Raw genomic sequence first — 6279 nt, 5'->3', positions numbered from 1 at the left:
AAGGCATGTGGTTTATACAAATTCTGGGCCATACCTGGCATGAGGGCCCACGTGGACTTTTTGCAGTGGCTGGTAGACAGGTGGAATATACAGGACCAGTGTTTCTTTATTGGTAGCCACCAGCTCGAAATGGAGCCGGAAGAAATTTACTTTTTGACTGGTTTGCCTAAGAGAGGTGAACATTTGACTCTATTCGGGACTAGGCCAGGTGGCCAGTCTGTCGATAGCCTCCGGCTAGAGTTTTGCAATGACCAAACTAGAGACAAAGGGATTGATATCAAAACCATCACCCATCCTGAACTCAAAGTAATTGCATTTATTGTTACCAGGCTCTGCAGAAGCGCAACACTACATTTGGCCACTGGATCCCAAATGCGGATGGCAGTAGACTGCTTTCGAGGCACCATCTTCAACTGGTGCGAGGCTGTGTTGGCTAATGTAAAAGGCCAACTGTCTCGAGCAAAGAACGGACAACTGAAGAACTTTGGATATGGTGCTTTAGTTGTGAGCTTTGGTCTATAGAGGGTCCCAATGTTGGTCCCACAACATCTTACAGTTGGAGCTGGACTTCCCCGAGAGCCCAAACTGATGCGTTGGGTTGCATTTATGGCCCGTCATCCTGAGGAGGGAACAAAAGTCGTTCGATTTACTCCTGAGTATTTTCATTGGTTGGAGAACCAAGTATTTTCTATTCAGGATTTTCCTTATGCTGGGATAGATTATCGTGGTGACCCAGACATGGCTCTTCCACTAGGAGAGCAATGGGATGACTCAGGTAAAATCTTTTTCAATATTTTCTATTTTAATTTTTATTTATTTATTTTTTATTTATTTATTTATTTCATCCCTAAATTGATAGTAAAAATTTTCAAATGCAGATGTAGGTCCATGATGACCCACCACTCTCCGGCCCTATGAGAGGAAACAACCAGCTGCAGCAGCACTAGCCCCACATGACGAATCTACAGAGACCTTGGCCGAATTGGAAAGTCATCTAGAGCGCTTGACAGCAGACATTCCAGAGACCGGCATAGATGACATTCCTCTTAGGTTACAGCGCTATGTGATTGGGGTCCCAGGACCTTTCAGGAGGTTCCTTTGTAGGGTGGCATATACAGTGGTTTCTTATCATGATCATCACCAGTGATAGGATGATCGCCTGTTGTAGACTCATATGACATTTTTTGGTTTTTGTACTATCATTTTTACCAATCATAAGGTGTTTTTCAACCTATGATCAAAGACGATGTATATTTGACACACTTTTATCCTATACTATATCACTATTACTGGCTTATCTTGTAAAACATGTTATGGAGTGTTTTTAAATTTACTTGTATGATTATTGCAAATGTCTACTTAACATTCGAGAAGCAATTGCACCTGCTAATGTATTTAAATATCTTGGAATATGCTGATATTCAATATAGTCAAATTCACGTTCCAAGAGACGAACTCTCAAAAATAATCTCAATAACACTGGATTTCTAATGGCATACACTCTATTAAGCTGTAATACAGCGAGTTCAGAATCTAACCTCACAATCACAATCTGAATCCCAAATGAGATGGATTCAGATAATAACTCAATAACTGCACTATACTCTGCAATGTTGTTCGTTGTTTGACCGAGGCTTACCCCATGCATAGATACCAACTCATAGGAGGGCGAATAGATAACCCAAGCTGCAGAAGAAATGTTCCGTGTATTACGATAAGCACCATCAGCAAAACCAATGTATGTTTGGAGAGACGTCGACATCTACAATATCAAGAGTAAAATCAAGATAAGCAGGAATAATGACAAAAAACACTCTCTAAGCTAAGCACACTTTTTAATCTAAAACACACTAGCTAGAAAGAAAACTAACCTAACTAAAAATCTCCACACCTAGATTTTAAGCATAATATCTCTTCAGGTAAAGACCATTTCTGGATTTACCTAAAGAGACCCCGTCAAAGTCTACCAATTCATAGGACCCTTTTTCCAGCTTTCGCTTAACAACATAAGGACCATGCCAAATGGGTACGAATTTTCCAGCGCCTAATTTATCATTTGCTTGACCGTATAGTAAGACTAGGTCTCCTTCCAAAAAATTATAAGGTGTAACATTTCGATCATACTGAGCTTTAATACGTTTGGCATGAGTTTCGATTGCAAATGCAGCATTACGTTGATTCTCATCTAGCTGAGCCAAGTATAACAAATGTTTTTCCTCTTCGGAAGTGGCTGGAAGTAATTCTATGGCCATTTGCAATGACGGGATTTCGCATTCAATGGGTAACACAGCTTCTAAACTGTAAACTAGTTGGAAAGGAGTGAAACCGGTTGATGTTTTTACTGAGGTTTGATACGCCCAAAGCGCTGAAAATAGCATGTTATGCCAATTCGACCTATGAATCCCAACGATTCGTTGGATCATGATGACTACAAATTTGTTGATGGCTTCAACCAGACCATTAGCCTATGGATAATATGGAGTTGAACTATCGTGACGCAAGCCAAGTTGGTTTGTAAGTTCAGTCATCATAATATTTCGAAAATGATGCCCATGATCAGTGATAATTGCTTGTGGAACACCAAACCTAGCAATTATATGATTGAACATGAAAACCGCAGCAGTTTTTCCGTCTGCCTCAAATGTAGGCATCGCCCCGGCTCACTTGGTAAAATAATCTACCGCAAGGATGATATATGCATGCCCCCTAGCCGAGTGAGGGTTGCATGTAATAAAATAGATACCCCATTTCGCAAAAGGACCGATGGCAATTATAGGGTGGAGAGGAGTAGGTGGAGTGCGCATCTTTCGATCAAAAATTTGGCAGTTGTGGCATTTTCGGACTGCGTTAATACAGTCTTTAAACAAAGATGGCCAGAAATAGCCAGCACGCAATATCTTTTGCGCTGTGGCAAACCCAGACATATGACTGCCACACACTCCAAAGTGACAGTCATTTAGAACCCTTTCAGTTTCCTCATGAGTTAAACAACATCGGAAAACAGAGTCTGCCCCACGACGATAAAGTGTATCTCCAATAACTTTGAATTGTTGGGACTGGAATCGTATTTTTCGACGCTCTAATCTTGAAATTTCTGGCCGAAAGGATTGGGTTTGGAGATAAACGACGATATCTCCATACCATGGATCTAAAGTGCTGATTAGAAACAAGGATTCGTCCACAATGGGCTCCTCCGCCACAGTTTCAGTGTCAACACGCGGGAAGTCACACATCAACTCCGCAAAAACTAAAGATCTCTTTGACTTAGACTTTTCAAATTCCAAGTCAAACTCCTGCAGGATCACAATCTATTTGGAGTACTTGCCCCCTAGCAATTGTTTGGTCAAAATATAGATCATAGGGTTGCAATCGGAAATTACTATAGTTTTGCATAGTAAAATGTAATGACAAAAACGTTGGACAGCTTGAACAGCTGCCAATGCCAATTTCTCCACATGTGAATATTTTAGCTCAGTTGGATTTAAGGTTTGACTAAGGTAATATATCACATGTTCACTACCGAATTCATCTTCCTAAACTAACACCATTCCAATGGTGGAATGCGAGGCAGCGAGATATAAGAAGTAGTCCTAATTGTAGTTGGGAGGATGCAATAACGGTGCATGGGTTAATGCGTGTTTTAGTGCATCAAAATATTTTTCAGCTATCTCATCCCAAAAGAATGGAGTATTCTATTTCAACAACCAAGTAAAACCCTTTGTGATCTCGGCGTAGTTAGGAATGAATCGACGTAAAAAGTTTTCTTTCCCTTGCAAACTTTGGAGTGGGCGAAGAGTCGAAGGAGGAGGCAATTTGACAATAGCTTCAACCTTCGAGGGATCGACACAAATGCCGGCTTTCAAAACAAAAAACCCCAGTAACCGACCCGTTTCTATACAGAAAACACACTTATGTGGATTCAACCTAATTCGATAATGTCTACACCTCATAAATATTGCTCGTAAATGGATGAGATGATCAGCTCGATGTAATGAATGAGCAGGTAAATCAGCGAGATAGGGTTGCATAATGTGCTTGATGTCATGAAACGCGTAAGACATGGCTCTTTGAAAAGTTGCCCCGACGTTCTTGAGCCCAAAAGGTAATTTGCAATAAGAAAATGTCCCCCATGGACAAATGAAAGCCGTTTTTGGTTGATCAGCAGGTAGAATATTTATTTGATTGTATCCGAAAAAACCATCCATGAAGGAGAATATTTCACTGCCGGCACAATCATCAATGATTTGATCGATATAGGGAGTTAGGTAATTGTCTTTTGGACAGGCTTGATTAATATCCCTATAATCGATACATATTCTTTGTTCCTTGCTTTTTGTTAACAAGAACAATATTCGATACCCAATCCATTAAGGGAATTAGATAAATGAAACCTGCTTTAAGTAATTTTTCAACTTCTGCCTTAATAGCAGCAGCTTTTTGCGGGTGGATCTGACGCAAACATTGTCGGACGGGTTTAGCATCCGGGTAAGTTTTGATTTCGTGAATAACAATTGCTCGGTCAATTCCTAGCATTTCCTCATATGACTAGGCAAACACGTCGCAGAATTCTTGAAATAGGGCCTTATATGTTTGAATTTCATCTTCCGTACAAGAGGCACCTATATGAATGTTTTCAACAATTCTAAGCTTAACCGAAATGTCAATAGGAATAGTTCGAGAAATCTTTCCCAAATTTAACTCAGAATCAAGATTTTTCATTGGATTTTGAGGTTCCTTGACATAATCAGTCGTAAAAATAGATGAAAAATCATTTTCAAAGTGATCAATCTCAGGTAAAAACGAAGATCTATGATGAAGATCTTCCCATGGTAAATCATCAACACACAGGATTTCACGAATTTGCTCATCAATGTGAACAAGTTCGGAAAATGTTGTTGAATCTGAGTTTAATGTTGAAAGCGATTCTTCATGGACCACATTCATGAAGTCAATTTCGGTTGAAGAAGGGTCGGAAAACGACTGTATGGCCTAATACGCAATTTCATATGGACTCAAAGGCATAGCATCACTAAATGAATCTATCTCAGATTCGGAAGGTATGATCCAAGGATAATCATAAACAATAGTGTCTGATGAAATCATATGAATGGTTGTAGTAGAAGGCGATACGTTGAGAGGAGGAAAGGGAAAAGTTCCTAGTAAACCAGAATCTTTAACTAGTCCTACTCCAACATCCTTATAAGGGATAGTTGATTTGCCGACATGCTGGATACTTTCAGAAGAGGCTGGGTCGGATGAAAAGTAAGTTAGCTGGTCTATAGTTACAATCTTTCCATTATGAGGGAACTTTATAAGCCGAAAGACCGATGAAACAACAACTGTCATAGCGTAAGACCAACTACAACCCAAGAGAAGGTTGTTATCTAGAGGGGCATCAACCACCTCCACATCTAGATTAACAATTTTTCCTTCAACCCCTATAGATAAATCCTATAGAATGCCAAAAGGATGGAACCCATAGCCATCAAAGGCCTTTAGAATCGTCGGAGATTGATTAAGTTTAGGAGAACCAAGTGATCTCCAACACTGGATCGACATAATACATGTTGAGGCTCCCTCATCAATCACAGTCCTATAGCAAGGTCTGTTTTTTACTAACATTGGAATCTGGAAAGCCATTTGATGAGGTAAGCGAGGTGTACTATTTTCTAGATCAAAAATTATAAGGTTCGAGCCCTGAATGTCAACAACTCCTATAGCCGACAATAGAATTTTACACTGTGCTGGACATGATTGCAGCACTTCCAAAGCCGACATTGCTGAAGGTGAAATAGCCAAATCTTCAACAATGTTATAGTTATGAGCCGCTCTCGCATGTGGATTGAAAGCTAACTTTCGAAGTATACCCTTGGTGGGCGGTTTGATTACTAAGTCTGGGTTAGATTTCTTGATCTGTAGTGGATCGGAACCAGGAGTTGAAGTTGATGGGTTCGAATTAGAAGATTCTGCTTCCTTACCACCAACAATACTTTTAATTCCATAATCTTGTGATCGTGTCGCAATCCTAACATGGGACATCATCATTATGGGTTCTTCGGAGGCATTTGAGGAAGAACCTATCATCTTACTGTCTTGACTAGGAAAAGGATCCTTCAAAACAACAGGCGTTTGGGAACCTTTGATGATTTTCACAACCTCAGCGCGACGAGGGTAGTCTCTTGTAAAATGTTCTTCGTCACAAATGAGACAAGGATAACGAGGTTTGCGTTTCTCATCAGTAGATTCCGTTTTTTCTGTTCTCTTTCGAATTTTTATCTG

This window comes from Pinus tabuliformis, chromosome 2_2 (assembly GCF_031772625.1).
Source record: "Pinus tabuliformis cultivar Carrire ecotype Pingquan chromosome 2_2, CPIR1, whole genome shotgun sequence".
Taxonomy (NCBI): Eukaryota; Viridiplantae; Streptophyta; class Pinopsida; order Pinales; family Pinaceae; genus Pinus; species Pinus tabuliformis.
The sequence above is the reverse complement of the archived record's forward strand: the minus strand, read 5'-3'. Positions refer to the sequence as shown.